Here is a 20,263-nt window from a genome sequence, read left to right as displayed (position 1 = left end):
CTGCCTTTTCCACCCCCTGGCTGCCTGTGTGAATAAGCCCTTACTTTCCATCACAGGGGGAAGAGGAGGAGAAATGTGATGTGTTCACTGGTGCTTGCCGCCAATGTAGCATGCCAATAGGAAGCCAGCCGTCTATCTGCCAGATAGGAGTAGGTGTAGTGAGAGAGAGGTGCGGTAAAAGCAGGAAGTACACTATACAATTCTATACAAATCTGCCCTGTGTATCATGGCAAGCAAGTAGCACTCATGGACCTTGCTGAAGCAATCATACTGCTGCCTGGTATAGCACTGAGGAACTTGTCCTTGCAGTCAATGGAGTGAACACTTATTTTCCTGCAGTGTATATAAGTGAAAATCATTTCGGGTGTGATGTTGCCAGATGCTGCACAATAACTATCAGTATGCTGAGGGCAATGGAGACAGAAAAGATTAATTACTACAATTAGCTATACACACCAGAAATGTCAGTTTTGCCCCGAGTATGCCTTGAAATGTAAAGTATACATGTAGCTGCATTATGCAGCAACATATATAAAGAACAAAGAAATTAATCATGTCATCAAAAGTAATAGAAATACACATGCAGAGAATTAATTGTGCAGGGACTAGTAAGTAAGTAAGTACTCAATGGGATCTATGTACAAAAAAAGTACAATGTAGACGTCTTAAACATTTGCACAGACACAACAAATGATCAACATATTGTTTGTAAAAGGATTATTTTCTATGATCATCTGCTCTATCTAGTGGCCATAATGCGGTATTTTCTTTATTTGAGGTATTTCAGAAAAATAGAGCATTATGGCGACTAGGTGGAGTTAACAATGATAGGAGATAATCATATTATATTATTAAGACATCCAAACATGTCCCCAAAAAAGCCCAATAAAACGCCTGCAACAAAAAGCCGGGTGTAAAAGTAGAGAAGCCACCATCATGTTCTATATTAATTCTAATACAAACAAACTTTTTTTTCTGGTTCTGGACATGCTACAGAGCTGAAACTTCACAGATACACTTTTTAGACCCCCACAGACACTAAATCCAAAGAAATCTCATTTTTTTTTCAATATTTTTTTCAATAATTGGCTCTCTATCAAAAATGACAATTTTTAAGAACTTTTTTTGTGTGATTAATAGTCCCTGGGGCATGACCCAGAACCCTAGGCACTTTTTAGGGGCATTTATTGGGTTTTAGGGCTTCAAAATTGTGTTTTTTGATTACCGAAGTTCAGGTCCCATTGATTTCAATGGGGTTCTGAAATCCGGGCCGAACTTTCGGGAAGTTCGGGTGTTCTGGTCGAACCGAACTTTTCAAAAGTTCAATCATCCCTATTAAACAGGAGACAGTGATAGAAGCAGGAGTCTTACCACAGGGAACCTCTGCTCAGAAAGCTGAACTAATTGCACTAACCAGGGCATTACAACTAGCTGCCGGACTAAGACTGAATGTTTATGTGGACTTGAAGAATGCCTTCCTGACTCTCCATGCTCACGGAGCCCTGTATAAGGAAACTAGGCTCATTACATCCGGAGAGAACAACATCAAATATGGGACAGAAATACTGGAATTCTTGGAAGCAGTATGGGCCCCCTCTGAAGTTGCAGTGGTCCACTGTAGAAGTATCAGAAGGGAAACTCCCAGGTAGCTAGAGGCAACAGGACAGTAGACCGAGTGGGCAGGGATGCAGCATTCTAGTGGCCCCCACAACAGATAATGGCCCCCCCTGTTCCCAGTACCACTCCCTGAACGGGATCCAATCTACACAAAGGCAAAACAAGAATGGATAGAGACTGAACCTGCAAAGTACAGGGAAGTGGTACCAGCTGCAGGATGGAAGAATTGTCATCCCATTTTTTATTGACAGGATAAGAAAGCTAGCTCACGTACCCGTACAGACTTGGGATGTGTTTAATGTTGGCAGTTGGTTTGGGGATTGGTTCCCAAATGCAAATGGGCTAAAAGCCATGTTAGGGGTAGCAATGGCAAAACTGGCCGCCTGCATTTTCCTTCCTTGCCTAATTTCCCTTGTGACTAGGATGATCCAAGAGTTTTATTCAGGCCACTGGAAAGAGGAAGGCAGTGGCCCATGCAATGGCCATGTGGAAGTACCAACCATTAGCTCTCCCGGACGAACCAGAACTACCATAACTCCTTCCCACTTCCCAGAGGTTTCCCCTCTGAATTCAGTGCTTCGCAATAATGCTATGTGATGCTTAGTGTTAGATGTGGCATCAACTGGAAAGCCTTCTCAAATGGCAGATAATTAGCAAAGCAAAATGGTTGATTCTGGCGATCCCAGTAGTACTACAGTCAAGCTGTGCAGTTTGGACCCCCCTTCTCTCCCTCTATCTCTTTCTCTCTGTTCTCCTGTAACTAATGAGAATACAGATAAGTGTGAAACTGGGAATGTTAATTGCCATAGATAAGAAGTTACAGGGAACATCTGTATTGCTTGCCAAACTAGTTAGGAAAATATGTATCTGTGACGTAACTGCTGATATATATATATATGTGATGTACATGCTTATTTGGGTACTTGGCAAATTGACTTGAGTTGTTGCTAAGTCTTCTTTGCTAAGAGAGTGTCCTAAAAATAATGTAGTTCACCAATTCTGTTGCTGGAAAGAGAAAGCAAGAAGACTTAACCCTTTCCATACATAAGGCAGCATGGTTAAAGCACTGTGACTGCTTCCACAAGTAACCTGGTGAGGCCAAGTGAGAGTTGTCCTTAGCAACTCTAAAAAGTTCAAGTTAGAGTATCCCAATTTTCCCTTCTCCCATCCAAATTCCCCAATAAATATAAAAAACCAAAACCCCTGGATGTTTATTGAGTAATGAGCCATTGGGAGTAAGGATGAAGATGTGAACTACCCCTAAGTGACTATCTGAAGGTAATCAAAGGAGGCCCAAGAAGTCATCACACAGCGAGCCCTACGGAGACAGTGCTACAGGTAGAACAGAGCAATCTAGAAGCCTGGCAGTTGAAAACCATAGCAAATCTTAAGCAAGTTCAGCTAGGGTACCATGGAGACTGCAGTACAGTAATGAAGCTCTTCTCACAGACCCAAAGAAGAGGTTGAGGGCTGTGTCCATAGCACCAATTAATCCAGCAGCCAATCCTTGAAGGTTCCAGGGGCAAGCAGTTAGCAGGCCTTCCTCCTGGAAGTTATATCAGGAACACACTAACTCTCTGCCCAGGCTTCAGCCTATTCACCCCCTGCCCTGACCATCTACTGAACACACCCATTCAGGGATTGGTCAGACTGCAGTAAATATTCAAGATGATGTTTGGAATATCCTCATCTCAGACTCTTGAAGTTTCTCAAAAGAGCTAAGCAATCAATCGCGCAACCTGTAAAGCCACAACAAACAAAAGCAGACAACCTTACTGCTCTGTGAAGCAGAGTGAGCCAAAAACTAAATTTTCCTAGTACATAACTTGGATGGTGCTACATAGGTCTATCCTGATGTCAGTTTATCATTGCCTTAACATTGTGTTATTTATTAGTGCTATTTATTATCCTCATCATCATTATTCTCTATTTCATAAGCCCATTTGTTTAAGACTATAATTAAAACGAAAAACTTTCATATAGTTAACAGAGATAATCTTTTGATTTTCATCAACTGTAAACCCATTTAGCAGCAATGAATTCAATGGTTATTTTCTTTGTTTATGAGAATGGTATTATTACACCAGCATTTCACTGCTGCCTTTGAAACATGCAATTCCCTTAACACAAACGCATTGTAAATCAATCAGATGTGAAATTGAAAATAAAAAATGACATGTTTGCCCAAACCCAACCCGGTTAGGAATATAAACTGTAAACTGCTATCTCTTGTCTTTGGCAGGAAAAATAAAGCATTGTGTTGTAGTGTTCAGCAAGATACATCTTTAATGTTCCAATTATTTATCTCTGCACATCTTGAGTAATAAAAATAAGTATTTCGGAAAAAGTTCAAAAGAAGTTTTACGCTTACTACTTTCAAGTGACTTTTATATTATTTTAGAATGGCTTGTACTGTACCCAAAGGATATTTAAATCATTATAATAAAAAAATGAAAGCTGTTGACTTTCTCTGAATTGAGCTTAACTTTAATGATATAAATGAGCATTATTGTGCATACAAAGTGCTTGTAAGCTTCCAATCCATATATTTATGCACTCTAGCATTATAAAAGGAATGATTTCAAAGGGCTGCAAGATTTCAGATTAACACATTCTTACTAAATGCTTACACCAACATATTAATAAATGTGCTGCTCTAAATTGACCAAATAATGCAAAATGAATGTATGAATATAAATGAACAGAATGTTATATGTACTCTCCTGATCTTCCTTTGTACAGAATATAATGTCTTCTATCATGTACATATGGATCATTTGCTTCTGGTAGCAGGATCTCTGTTTCAGTGTCTGCATTGCAAGTGATGAGCCTGGTAATCCTTTGTTTCATATTTATTTAATTTGTTATAATAAAGGACACTCTAGTGGGAATATGGAAAATCAGTAATGATAGTAGACAGCAAGGTGAGATAGAAAGAAATTAAAAGTTGTGCAGCGCTAAATTAATATACATACAATAAATTATGCATAAAATGTGAGAATAAAAATAAATCAATCCATGAGTCCATAATATTTTGAAAATATAAGTGAATCAATCAGTGAGTCCATATTATTGTAGACCATCTGTAAGAAACTGGAAAACCAGGTAAGAAGCCAGAACGTTAAGATTCCAAAAATCATCAGTGAGATAGAACCCAATACCACCAATGAAGGTAAATGCACTCACCAGAACGTATGGACCCAAGTAAGTTACAGTAAGTGGTTCGAAAAAGCCATATGATGCTCAAGAGAGAATGGAATCTGGTTGTGAGGAATATTCAATCAGATTGTATGTGTGTACTCCTGGACAATGATGGCTTTAACTTCTGAAAAGACACCGATATGCAAAAACAAGCCAGAGTGCACACACATAGTGTAAAGCTGCTTCGCACAATTTATTAAAATGGTTAAAAACACTTACAAGCAACTGCAGGTAACCAGCTTTAAGCATGTGGAGTAATTACAAGCAGGAACAAATGACCCTGATGCGCAAGTTGAGATAGCACTGACAAAATTAGGTGAGCATGAAAGGAAGAGAGAAATAAATTGCTGTTATGATGTATGGCTGGGATTGATTTAATAAAGGCGAATAGGCTGTACACTTTGCAAGGGAATTAGTTCTGGGGCCTAGAGAATGAGGTAAAGCTTTGTTGATTTTCATCATCCAATAATGTGCATGCAAAAATGCTGTTTTTTTTATTTTCTTTGCACTTGATTGGGTATTCTTTGCAAATGTCACCACATTCTCTAAGCTCTGGGGAAAATTCCTTTGCAAAGTGAGCAGACTTTAGTAAATCAAACCTGCTAGTTTATCACTATCAGGGTAAGCAGAAATATATTATGTTGAGAGTTTCCAACATGTTGCATGTAATGATGAGCTACAATGATCGTGGAATGAAGGGGAAGGATAGACATGACTGAAACCTTTAAATCCATTAAAGTGTTTGTAAAGGCTCAAGGTCTATTCTGGACATTAAGGTAAAAAACCTTCTCTGTGCAGAACCCCCTCCCCCCCCCGCCTAAAACTTACCTGTGCTTGATCTTGATCCACGAGATGTGCACAACGAGAGCCTCAGATCTCCGGGGATTCTCATTTTCATTGGCTAAGGCAGCAGCAGGAGCTATTGGCTCCCACTGCTGTCAATCATGGCCAGTGAGCCAGTGAGGATAGAGAGGGGTGGGGCCAAGCTCTGTCTCTGTGTGTGAATGGACACACAGAGCAGCGGCTCAGGAGCGAGCGTGCCAGAGTTCCCCCAGAGCAAGCAGGAGGGAGGGTCCAGGAGTGTCGGCATGAGAACTGAGAAGCTAAGGATCTGGGCCGCTCTGTACAAAACCATTACGCAGAGCAGGTAAGTATGACTTGTTTGTTATTTATTTTTTTATTTTTTTTTAGAAAGGGGAACTTTTAATATCACTTTAAGAGTGTGAGTAAGGTTCAGGAGGGAAATATTTTCAGCTAATATCAAAAACAGAGGTACATGACTTTAAACTTGCAGAAGAAAAGTTTATAACTAGCCTTAGAAAGTATAACTTTATTGCAATAGACTTCCAGTAAAGATAAAGACTTCCAGTAAGGATAAGACTTCCAGTAAAGATACCGACTAGAAATGAGGTTTGAGATCACCACTACAATATATTTTCAGTCGATCTAATAGGTTTGACCTTGGCAGTGCCAAACTATTGAAAAAAAATCATCAGATCAAATTCTTTGTAACAATAATACACTACCTGAGCTTTCAACTGTGGTCAGCGGGTTTACAATGGCGAGTAATATGAGCTTTGTTACGTGTCAGCCCCATCACTATAAAAGGGTGGGTTTACAGCAGCCTTTTGTCAGTGTGCGTTGGAGTAATTTAGGGAGAGCTGTGAGCCTATATAGGGAGAGTTAGTAGCTACACAGTGCCATACTGGAGAAGTATATTTTATTTTGTTGGATTGTTTTTATTTTGCGTCAATCACATCGTTCAGCAATGTAGATCAACTTCAATCATGATTGGTCAAAAAAATGGATACTGTGAAATGTATGCCATCGTCCCCAAGAAACTAGGACAAAAAACATTATTTATTTTGGCTTCATCCACTGGATATTTCAGATTGTAAAGTCTTGTTTGTTTTTCAAGAAAAATAGCAAACATGTTATACTTACAGTATCTCACAAACGTGAGTACACCCCTCACATTTTTGTAAATATTTTATTATATCTTTTCATGTGACAACACTGAAGAAATTATTGCAATGTAAAGTAGTGAGTGTACAGCTTGTATAACAGTGTAAATTTCCTGTCCCCTCAAAATAACTCGACACACAGCTATTAATGTCTAACCCGCTGGCAACAAAAGTGAGTACACCCCTAAGTGGAAATGTCCAAATTGGGCCCAATTACCCATTTTCCCTCCCCGGTGTCATGTGAGTCATTAGTGTTACAAGGTCTCAGGTGTAAATGGTGAGCAGGTGTGTTAAATTTGGTGTTATTGCTCTTACTCTCATATTGATCACTGGAAGTTCAACATGGCACCTCATGGCAAAGAACTCTCTGAGAATCTGAAAAAAAGAATTATTGCTCTACATAAAGATGGCCTAGGCTGTAAGAAGATTGCCAAGACCCTAAAAATGAGCTGCAGCATGGTGGCGAAGACTATACAGCGGTTTAACAGGATAGGTTCCACTCAAAATAGGCCTCGTCATGGTCGACCAAACGAATGAGAGCTAAAGAGGTAGAAAGGGGGGGGAAGGTCAGCCTGTCAGTGCTCAGACCATACTCCGCACTCTGCATCAAATTGGTCGGAAGGGCTTTCGTCCCAGAAGAAAGTCTCTTCTAAAGATGATGTACAAGAAAGCCCGCGAATAGTTAACTGAAGACAAGCAGACTAAGGACATTGATTACTGGAACCATATACTGTGGTCTGATGAGACCAAGATAAACTTATTTGGTTCAAGCATGGTGGTGGGAGTGTCATGGTCTGGGGCTGCATGAGTGCTGCCGCCACTAGGGAGCTACAATTCATTGAGGGAACCATGAATGCCAACATGTATTGTGACATACTGAAGCAGAGCATGATCCCCTCCCTTCAGGGACTGGTCCGCAGGGCAGCATTACAACATGATAAGGACCCCAAACACACCTTCAAGATGACCACTGCCTTGCTAAAGAAGCTGAGGGTAAAGGTGATGGACTGGCCAAGCATGTCTCCAGACCTAAACCCTATTGAGCATCTGTGGGGCATCCTCAAACGGAAGGTTGAGGAGCGCAAGGTCTCCAACATCCACCAGTTCTGTTATGTCATCATGGAGGAGTGGAAGAGGACTACAGCGGAAACCTGTGAAGCTCTGGCAAATTCCATGCCCAAGACGGTTAAGGCAGTGCTGGAAAATAATGGTGGCCACACAAAATATTGACACTTTGGGCCCAATTCGGACATTTTCACTTAGGGGTGTACTCACTTTTGTTGCCAGCAGTTTAGACATTAACCTCCCCGGCAGTATGATTATTTCAGATTTTAGGGGCTGAAAGCGGTGCCATTAATTTGCACGGAAATCTGTTCTGTACATTTTCAAAACTCACCTTCCCCTGCGATCCCCCTGCGATCCCCCTGCGATCCCCCGCCGTCCTCCCGCTGTCCTCCCCACTGTCCTCCCACTGTGTGATCGGCCGATGCTGGCACCTGTCTTCCGGTTCCCTTTCCTGCAAGCGTTGCGACGCTGGGGGGGTGGAAACGGCGGCAATTTCAAAAATGTAAATACACTAAATGATATGATATAAAGTTGTGATCCTAACGGATTACACTGTATCATGCCATTTCACCACAGGATTTCACCTGGTGACTTTTCCAGTGCTCTGCCTGTGCTTTTCCAGTTCTTTGTGCCTGGAAAATTGAAAATGACCATGGCATCCAAAAAGCGTTCTTTTTGCGCAAAATCGCTTTTAGACGAACTGGAAAACAGCGACAGCTTTCAGGCACATCGCTCCATTGGAAATTGTGAAGAATCATTTGATATACTTCCCAAATTCCACAAGCTATGTGCCAGAGACATCAGAATCATCGCTGTCGTCACTTTCCGTACCTGATGGTGAATTTTCCCATGAGTCGCTATCGCTTAGTTCTTCAAGTAACTCTGTTTTCCAGTACGTCTAAAAGCGCTTTTGCACAAAAATAAAACGCTTTATGGACGCCATGGTCGTTCAATATTTTCCAGGCATAAAGCACTGGAAAAGCACAGGCAGGGCACTGGAAAATTACCCAGGTGCAATCCTGTGCTGAAATGGCATGATACAGTGTGATCTGTTAGGATCACAGCTTTGTATCATGTCATTTCTGTATTTACACTTTTGAATTTGCCGCCGGTTCCTCCCCCCTGCGTCACAACGCTCGCAGGGAAGGAACCGGAAGGCAAGTGCCGGCAATTAGCCGTGCACAGAGCGGGGAGAGAGTGCAAGGACGCCGGGGAGGACAGCGGGGAGGACGGCGGGGGAGCGCAGGGTAGGTGAGTAACATTGTGGGGTACTTTGTACTGAAAATTAACCCTGAGCCACACTCGGGAATACCGCTAGGAAGGTTAATGGGCTGTGTGTTGAGTTATTTTGATGGGACAGAAATTTTACACTGTTATACAAGCTGTATACTCACTACTTTACATTGTAGCAAAGTGTAATTTCTTCAGTGTTGTCACATGAAAAGATATAATAAAATATTTACAAAAATGTGATGGGGGTACTCACTTTTGTGAGATACTGTACCTGCTCTAGGCAGTTGCTTTTGCACATAGCAGCCTGGATCCTCCTCTTCGCGGGTCCCTCTTTGGCTCTCCTGGCCCCTCCCTCCCTTATATTGCCCCCACAGCAAGCAGCTTGCTATGGGGGCACCCGAGCCGAGGCACAGCTCCGTGTATCCATTCCAACACAGAGCTGTGGTTTAGCCCTGCCCCCCTCTCTCTCCTCATTGGCTAACTTATTTTAATTGACAGCAGTGGGAGCCAATGGCACCACTTCTGTGTCTTAGCCAATGAGGAGGGGAGACCCGGACGACTGAGGCAGTCGTGGACATCACTGGATAGAGATGGGCTCAAGTAAGCATTAGGGAGGGCTGAGGGGGACTTCTGCACACAGAAGGTTTGTTATTCTAATGCATAGAATGCATTAAGATGAAAACCTTCTGACTTTACAACCCCTTTAACTTGTATAGCAGACCCTGATCTAGGATAAGTGCTTGGTATAGATGAATGGAATGCCCAGCTGTTTTTTTTTTTTTTTACAAACAGAATGAAGCTGGTAGGAGTAGTTGAGTTGCAGACAAGATAGGGAGATCAGCAAAAGTTTGTTGAAAAATAGATGTGTATGATTTATTGAATTATCAAAAAAAATGTCATTCAGTTAGTGTTTACATGTACTTTGCTGATGTAGCACCCTACAAGGTTGGTGCTAGGCAAAGTATAATGGGCCTTGGCTGTCTAACAGCAGGACCATGATTTTTAGCTGGGCTGTCATGTCTTCCAGGTGTTGCTATTGAGGTTGGGGAGTCTCCCCACTGGCTCCATGAGAAGGGTTCTTATTGGGCAGTGGATGAAACCCAATTGGTAGCACATTCAGGCCTGTATCTACCCCAGAAAGGAAGACTCTGCCGCACGGGATTCTGGGAGTGGGTATATGTCTAAGGGGAACGCATGACGCATCATCTTTGGCGGGAAGCAGAGTCCCAGGAGGGAGGATATGGCTGTCTCTCCTCCTGTCAGAAGGATCGGGTGGCTGCCTGAGACTCCAGAGAGAGAGCTTAGCTGAGCTGCAGAGAGGATTCGGTGTGCCAAGGACCAGTGGAGATAGAGGGGTTCAGTTCCAGGAAAGCATGGCAAGTTCGTGAGTACTGTGATTTGCCCCTGAGGGCCTGCCTCAGGGGCAATTCACAGTACTCACGAACTTGCCATGCTTTCCTGGAACTGAACCCCTCTATCTCCACTGGTAAAGGGGGCCACTCCAGTGAAGGTCCCAGGGATCCAGGAGGCAGCTAGTGTCAAAGGGAGTGCCTAATGAGAGGACCCTTAAGTGTCAGAGGGGGTGCCTAGTGAGAGGACCCTGAAGTGTAGAGGGGGCGCCAGTGGTTGGGCCCTGAAGAGTTAAGTGTACTGTGTTAAGGGTTGCAGCAGCACAAGCAGTTATACGGAGCAACCTCAGTCAGTGAAGGGCTGGAGGGAGCCTTTTGCAGGACTTTTGAGCTAGACAGAGTGCCAAGAGTCAAGAGTTACTACAGTCCTGGATCTTCTGAGTTAACCAAGGAGTTAAAGTCGGAGTTTCAGCACTGTTCAGCAAAACAATATTTTCAAGCGCTAGAAAGCGTTGGTCGGCATTCAGCTGGCGTCAGGACAGTGCTAATAGGCATTTTTTTCTACAAAGTGTCCCAGTTAAACCTAGTTGAGCCAGAGGAGTACCCCACTCATTCCCTTCTCCCATCCCCATCACAAAATCAACAAAACAAACCAAAGATGCCGGAATGGTCATTGTCTCAGCTCTCACATTTGGGTTTTCAGCTTAAAGGTGTTGGAAGTGTTACCGGTAACAATGGCAGACCCACATCAGGCCCAATGCCTGGAAATCAATGTACATTAACATACCAAGATTTCAGGGAGTAAAGCTAAGTAATAACTGCCTGTAGAAAAGAGAATCATCATGTTTAGTCATCACAAACTCCTAGAGGGGATTTTATAAAGCTATATCACAGCAAGAAACACATTTGCTGGACTGTAGTTTACACAATGTATAAAAAAATGTACACATACTATGCGGTATAATTAGAAGGTAAAACTTTTTACAGATCCTACATTAAAGAGATTTTCATATTGTACATTCAAGGGAGGTTTATTTCCATGTTGTTGATGAACTAAACTTAGGCACTGCTTTAGCCTTTTTGCCTGATAAATTTACAATGTGGGCCCAAGAATTAGAAGAAGCGCCCTAAGAAAGGAGCTTGTTCAATGCTTCTGGCTATTAGCAGCAATTGTCACAATGCTCCATGATTCTCCCATGTCAATTGTCATTGAATTTTCCTTTAGGCTTTCAGTACATCATTCCTATCTTGTGTCCTATTTTGACATATTCCTACAATACAGTTCTTGTAATTGTCTTCTGCCTTGAATTTCAGAAAAATCCAATTCTTTGTATTCACATCAGCCTGCAATCAGCCATTACATTTTAGCTTAAAGCATAACTTTTGTTGTATCTTCCTAGCCAAATAGTTTCTATATCATTGAACACAGCATTACTGTTTATGGTATATGGCATGCTGTTTTTCATTTTAAATTATTGTATGTCAGAAGGACCTTACATTTTTTCATACTGGGTAAGTCTAATTCTTACACACTAGAAGTAATATGTGGTCCTAAAACATAGTCTGTATCTGTAGTAAAGTGGGTTTAAACCTAAACAGTTTTAAACTTTTACTTTATAGTGGAACTACACTGCATCTGTGCACTAGAGATGGGCCGAGTCCCTCGCTTCGGTTTACACTAGAACTCTCAAACATTGCTGAAGTTTGGAGCCAAATAACGAACCCCATTGAAGTGTATGGGACCGGAACTGGAAAAATCAAAAGTGCCCATTTTGAGGTCCCTAAATGCAAGTTATTGGGCATACAAAGGGTATGGGGGTCCAGGTACTGCCCTGTGGGACATGTATCAATAAAAAAAAAGTTTGTAATAAATGGCATTTTTAAATTAACAACAATTTTTCTAATGCTTAAAGTGAAACAATAAAAATGAAAAAATGCTTTAAATATAGTGCCTGGCGGGTCCTGTTAGTCTGCCTGTAAAGTGGCGCATCTGTACTGTGTATAGAGCCTGCTGCAGCACAAATGGCATATATAAAGACAAAAAAATGACATTTCCCTGCAAGCTCTCTTTATTTTTTAAACAACGGCTTGGGGAGCCAGTCTGTATGATGAGGCCACAACTTAGTGCACTCGGAACAAGATTAGAGATTTTTTGGATAGATTCTGGTTTCTGTTTTGCAGACTTTGGATAGAAGTAACAGGTGCATAAAAATTGGACTTTGGATGTCTGTGGTGCCTTCACACCGTAAACCCTATAGAACTAATGTTCATGAATCAAGCAATGTCTGTGCGTCATTAACCACTTAAGCCCCGGAGGATTTGGCTGCTCAAAGACCAGGCCCTATTTTGTGATTCGGCACTGCGTGAATTTAACGGACAATTGCGCGGTCGTGCACGCTGTTCCTAAATGAAATTGACGTCCTTTTTTTCCCACAAACAGAGCTTTTTTTTGGTGGTATTTGATCAGCTATGCGATTTTTATTTTTTACGCTATAAACAAAAAAAGAGCAACAATTTTGAAAAAATAACAATATTTTTCACATTTTATTATATGAAATTCTCAAAAAAAAAGTAAAAATCAAACTTTTTAACATTTTAGGCCAATTTGTTTTATGCTACATATTTTTGGTAAAAAAAATCGCAATAAACGTGTTTTGATTGGTTTGCGCAAAAGTTATTGCGTTTACTAACTACGGGAAAGATTTATGTCATTTTTATTGTTTTTTTTTTAACTAGTAATGGCGGCGATCTGAAATTTTTTTGCAGGACTGCGACACTGCGACATTGCGGCTGACAGATTGGACCCCTGACTTACATTTTTGACACTTTTGAGGGTACCAGTGACATTACTATAAATATGCACTGTTACTGTAAAAATGACACTGGCAGGGAAGGGGTTAACTTTATTGGTGATCAAGGGGTTAAGTGTGTCCATAGGGGCGTGATTCTAACTGTTAGGGGGCGTGGCTAGTGAAGTAATAACAGAGACATACGATCCTACATAGCAGGATCGCATAGCCTCTGTCATTACTTCAGGGAGAATGTCTTTCTCCCTCTCCTGTGGAAGATCGCGAGTGGCCGGCGGCTCCGATGTCCGAGGGTCACACGCGCTGGCTAGGCAGGAAACTAGCAGGGGTGGGAGTGCACCGCCGGCTGTGCACACTCACCCCCTACAACCTCGTGGGCGAGAGACGTACCAGTACGTCACTTTGCCTGTAGGGGGCTGACTGCCGCAGTATATAGTCGTGCGGTAGTTGGCAAGTGGTTAAGGAGCAAGTGGCTGACGCTGTGTTAAAATAATGCAGTATATTAAATTGCATTAGTGCACTTTTACTGCAGTATATTGAAGTGCGTTAGTGCACCCCAAATGCCCAGAACACACCTGTATTATAACGCAATGCAGCATACCACAACACACAAGGGGGATTCATATTGTGAATTTAGAACTCCGTTGGGTCTCCACCCTGAAGTTGTCAGTTCTTGCACCCAGTTCATGGACTTGTCAGGAGCACTGAGGTCAGAGTGTTAATGCTAGACACTCCTTTTTCAGTGTGTGCATCCTCTTCGGGCACTGAGCCCATTACACTGACAGGAGCATGGGCAAGCGGTTTTGTAGTGAGGTAGGCATATTGGGCAGATCAATAGCCACTATTCAGTCCAATAATGGATTTCAAATATACCGACTGCAGTGCACTGGAAATCAACAATAAGGTGGGGGTGGGTAACTAGTCTCTCCCAATTAAACTCTGCCCCCCAGTGATGTAAGGCATTTCCCTAATATGGCCATTGCCATATTTGGGCACTGACATGACCACTATCCCTGACCCATTTGTTTACATTTAGCTTTCAGCTGGGAAATCTCCTGGTCAACAGCTAAATGGAATCACATATGTGAAAGCTTCCTAACACAGACATGCCCCATTCTGAGCACCACCATATGCCAGCTCAAAACTGTTCTTAATTACCGATAGTTTCCTAATCTGCAAACTGGTGGTAGTTCTTTAAGAATGTGTTGGTACCATAGTGACAGTTTCTTAAGGTGGCAGTAGTTAGAACTACCTGAATTGTTTGCTCGTGTTGGTAATGTTACTAAAGAATGGTGCAAATGCTTGACTAAATTAGGGGCAGGTAGTTCGGAAGGGACCTACTGCCAGAAAATTGTTAATAAGACTTTATTGAATTCCTTTGAAGGTGTATTGTGCTGCACTGGAAAAATGTAGCACAATGTAAGTTATCATACATTATATTACCAAAAGTATTGGGACACTTGCCTTTACACGTATTTGAACTTTAATGGCATCCCGTCTTAGTCCGTAGGGCTCAATATTGAGCTGGCCCACCCTTTGCAGCTATAATAGCTTCAACTCTTCTAGAAAGACTGTTCACAATATTCACTCACTCATCCATGTCTTTATGGACCTTGCTTTGTGCACTAGTCCAAATCATTTGGTGGAGGGGGGATTATGGTGTGGGTTTTTTTTTTTTTTTTCGGGAGTTTGGCTTAGCCCCTCAGTTCCAGTGAAGGGATCTCTTAAGGCTTCAGCATACCAAGACATTTTGGACAAGTTCATGCTTCCAACTTTGTGAGAACAGTTTGTGGCTGGCCCCTTCCTGTTCTAACATGACTGTGCACCAGTGCACAAAGCAAGGTCCATAAAGACATATGTGTGTAAAGGCAGGTGTCCCAATACTTTTGGAAATATAGTGTATGTTGAGGTGAGTTAGAATATTGCATTCACATGACCCTAATTGCTAAATGTTGTATAAAACTTAAAAGCACAGCTAAACCCAAAAGATTTGAAAAAAGTTGAATATTTTACAGCTTACATGTCCTTGGATGAGGTGGCTGCATTAGTTCTCTCTTTTCAGGCCTAGGTTGGCTACGCTCACTTCTCCACTGTATCTATGGAGAGTGCCATAATTGCCACGCAGACTTAAATAAATACATACTGTATATGAAGCATGGAGAGATTAGCAGTTTATAAAAGGGAGATAACATTGTTTTGTGCTCCCAGGTCAGCTTACAAGAAGTGACCTGGGAGCACATTGAATTTCTCACAAGATCATAGGTATTTTCATTTCTTGCTGAAATGCTTGTACCCCAAAAAAAGAAACAAATACAGATTCCACAGCTAAGAAATGGTAAGCTGCTAATATTACATTTATTCTTGGTTTAGTTATCCTGTAATTTTCAGCAATAATAATCACTTGTGTAATCCTTAAAAAAAATGACAAGGCTATAATTTTGCAGGCGTTTGAAAGTATGTAGGTGTGCTAAAGCAGCAGTACTAAGAAAAGTAAATAATTAAAATTCCACTCTGTTGGCGTTACATGGCATTAAGTAGAATACCACAGAAATTTACCAGAGGTACACAACATCAGAGATCTGTCCTGTCCAGCAACACAGTGATAAATTACAGTCCAATATTACTATACTTATCTTTAATAAACTAGGCTACTCTTGAAGATTATACATGTGAAACAAGGGACCTACAGTATGTATAAAGCTGTAGATGTGACTTTCACCAAACATTTACCACCATCATATTCATCAAGAACATCTATCTGCTGTGAATGTTTAGTGAAAGTCACAATGGCTGCTTTACAAATATGCCCCAATCATGTAAGATGGACTTTTTAATCTATCTCTATAAATATACATATGTAGATTTAGGGTTCATTCACACCAGAATGCCCTGCAAGAAACTTGCTTTCTGTGCATGTTTCCTGCATCGCATTAAAAATCACCAGATGTGTGATCTATTGTGGGTGTCAATATATTTCAAACAACAACCCAAACTCAGATAAAACAATGGTGAAGAGCAGGCCCGGATTGGGACAAAAAATAGGCCCAGGCATTGTGAACTAAGCAGCCCATGGCATGTTAACTGGTCCCTTTCTCCATCCTGACAGATCCCCTGGGAGAAGGGAGGGGGGAACCCAGAAGAGGAACAGGTGGGTGAGGAGGCCAGAAAAGAGCATGGGGGGGCTGAGAGCACAGGGAGGAAGCTGGAAAACATGGGGTGGGGTGGAGAGTACTGGGGGGGGGGGGCAGGCAACAAGCATAGGGGGGCAGAGAGCACAGGGGAGAGGTAGAGAACACGGGGTGGGGAAGAGGAGAACACAGGGGGGGGGCTGGGGAGCATGGGGGAGGGATGGAGAGCACAGCAGGGGTCTGGAGAGCAGGGGGGGTTGGAGAGCACAGGGGGAAGCAAGAGCACATAGTGGGTCGGAGAGCACATGGGGGGTCAGAAAGCATTGGGGGGGCAAGAGCACAGGGGGAGGCGGAGAGCACTGAGGGATGTCAGAGAGCAATGGGGGATGTCAGAGAGCACTGAGATGGATGAGAGCACGGGGGAAGGCAGAGAGCATTGGGGGCTGGAGAGCACTGGGGGGGAGGCAGAGAGCACAGGGAGAGGCAGAGAGCACTGGGGAGGCTGGAGAGCACTGGGGGGGGGATGGAGAACACAGGGGGAGGCAGAAAGCACTGGGGGATGGAGAGCACTGAGGAGAGGCAGAGAACATGAGGGAAAGAAGAGAGCACAGGGGGGGGGGCAGAGAGCATGGGGGAGGGCTGGAGAGCACGGGGGTCTGGAGAGCACTGGAGGGGGCAGAGAGCACAGGGGGAAGCAAGAATACGGGGTGGGCCGGAAAGCACATGGGGGTCCGGAGAGCACTGGGGGGGGTGAGAGCACAGGAGAGCTGGAGAGCACTGGGGGAGCTGGAGAGCACTAGGGGGAGGCAGAGAGCATGGGGGAGGAGGAGCGCACAGGGGGGAGGTAAAGAGCACAGGGGAAAGTGAAGAGCACTAGGGGGGCTGGAGAGCACTGGGGGTAGGCAGAGAGCACAGGGGGAGGAGAAGAGCAGAGGGGGGAGGTGAAGAGCACAGGATGAAAGTGGAGAGCACTAGGGGGGCTGGAGAGCACTGGGGGGGTAGAGAGCACAGGGGGGGGCAAAAACATGGGGTGGGTTGTAGAGTACATAGGGGGCCAGAGAGTACAGAGAAGGCAGAGAGCACTGGGGGCAAGCACTGGGGGGAGCTGGAGAGTACTGGGGGATGTTGGGGAGCACTGGGTGCAGCAAGCACAGGGGGGGGTAGCAGAAAGAAGCAGGAAAGGAGGAGCAGTGGGGGTAGCAGCATATAGAAGAATCATTATCTCTATTTTCCTTCTGCAGCCTCTGAAAGCCTGCTTCTCCTCTTCTTCCTTTTGCAGGCTTTTAGAGGCTGCAGGAGGAAATGGAGAGAATGAATCTTCTATATGTAGCCACCCTCCATTGCTCCTCCTATCCAAGTTACACGGTGGTTTAAATCACAATCTCTCTGATCCAGCTTCATGGTGCCTGTGGCCAGTATCTCCTCTAGCTCCTCCCACCTTCATGGTTACACTGGCACCAACGGCTGAACTATACTGACGGCAGTGCGGCCGTGGAGAGGCCAAAGATGTCTCCTCTAGCTCCTCCCCCTTCATGGTCACATCCCCCGGCGCCTACGGCTGAACTGAACTGGCAGCCGGGTGGCCACAGAGAGGCCAGGTGAGCGGCGTGGGGTCAAAGAGCAGCCCAGCTGCCTTGGGCCCTGCAAGGACTTGCGGCACAGCTGTCCTGTCCCACTGGGCAAGTGCCCGGTGTGCCCTATGGTCAGTCCGGGCCTGGTGAAAAGCCAAAAACAATACACCTGGTGTGGACATTCACAGGTAGATTTGATATAGATCTGACACCATAATTACACTTATTTTTGATATAGATTTACTTTATATTGTCTGATTGTATTGTAGTATTTTTTGCACATTTGTTTTATCTGTATTTAATGTTAGGTTTGGTGTATCAGCCTATTTACTTGCTAGCTGCCTGACTACCATAAGCACTGACTTTCTTACAGTATATTTTATTTAAAAGTCTTTGCACTTCACCATGAGTGATAGCTCAAGAATTATATCTCCCGCTCCACTATGCGTGGCAATACCTAATATGTGAAAAAGATCAATAGTAGCTGCGCTAACCAGTATGTGAATAATTAGTACCCAAATCAACATGCAAACAAATATACAATATTTGTGTTCCACAATATTTGTGTTTGTGTTTCACAAAAAAAATGTGAAAATAAAAAATAAAGCTGACATATAAACACCTATAGCATGTGTACTCCACGGTGAAATTATATATATATATATATATATAAAAAAAAAAAAATCAAAAAGTGCACACAAAATTCATATTGTGCATGCAAATGTCCAAAATATAAACACTGTGAATCTCACTCAAAGTGAATCTTCACCACCTTGAGAGCACAGCAAAAGGCTTACTGGAAATAGGACTTTCAGATTATAGAGCAGTCATACATTGGTAATGTAACTGCAACCACTGATAGGCAGGGCTCATGGTTCCAAAGAAGAGCAGTCAAATTAGTTTCTCATCAGTTTGGCACCCCATAAGTACCATGTTGAGAAAAAAAAATTGAGACCAAACGCTCCACATATAACACCTGATGTAATGATTTATTAAATCAGAATAACTGCACTTACATATATAAAATCTCAACAGCACTGTATGAAAAATACACAAATGACCATATTGCACTAGGTTCTATGGATAAAGAGAAAAACTAAGCCTAATTTTGGAAACAAGATGGCTCCCGGCTCTCAATCATTAGGATATGCATCAGATAGGACACATCATGCAACATCTAATTCTGTAGTTACAGTATTAATTTATATATTTAATTTAATTTAATTTAATTAATTTATATATAAAAATGAATCATTTTAAAACCTAAATGTTTCATCCATTTATCCAGGGCACAATGAGAATTTCCATTAAAAATCATAGACATAATAACACAAATGAGTAAAACTACATCTAAAATAATTAAAACTAAAATGTAAATGTAAAAATTATTTAAAAATGCTAAATATACCAACTTTATTAAAATAATTAGATTTAACAAAAAAGTTAGAAAACTACAAATATTTGCTGTATTTTCTTCTTAGTGAAGAAGTGAAAGAGGGCCTAAAAATCTGAGAAAACAGAGGGCAAAATTGACAACCAAGATAATAGCGTCAACTATTATTAAATAAAAATGATGTGCTTAATAATATAATCATAAGTTCATGCAAAGTCCATTTAAAATAGATGTCAGAAGATGAAAATCCCCACACCACCTTCAGTGTGACAGATACACACGGCACAACTGTGATGCAGCAAACCTCCTTACCGGAGGATGTGGACCCTCAAATTATAGTATGGTCTATAGCACTTTACTGTTGTCAAATAACGGACCTCCACTCTATAACTATTGTTACAGTCAACTATTATTAATAAAAGCAATAATGTACCAGGCCGCTTTCAGACCATTGGTGGAGTATGCTCTTAAATTTTAAATCCACTTAGTTTTAAGTATAGACACTTTTGTTTTGGGGGCACTTTTCGTCCAATGTTGGACAAACGTATCTACCCTTTAAAAGACGGTATCTGAAGGGTCTTTGTTTTGCACCGCAGCATAGTGTTTAGGGATACTGTGTCCTCTAAATCCCCTCTTTATTTTACCGGCAACAGATACATAGGCAGTAGCAAAAGGGTTAAAGTGCCAATATTAGGTATGAGTGACTTGAGCCAGATTCAGATCATGGGAAGTTTGGTGAACCCTGCAGGACGTCAGAGAAAGCCAAACTTGTTGCAAAGCTTGATTGCAGTCCATCAGAAGGTAAACTTTGTAATTTTATTTTTTGCTGGCGTTTTTAAATAATCATTTGCTAGGCAATGCTACAATACACAAATCTTTTACATAACATGCTTGGAAATGCTTTACATCTGCACAGATGCTTTACTTCTGTACTC

The sequence above is a fragment of the Pelophylax lessonae genome, assembly GCF_965119305.1.
Source record: "Pelophylax lessonae genome assembly, chromosome: 2".
Classification (NCBI taxonomy): domain Eukaryota; kingdom Metazoa; phylum Chordata; class Amphibia; order Anura; family Ranidae; genus Pelophylax; species Pelophylax lessonae.
This window is presented reverse-complemented; position numbering follows the sequence as displayed.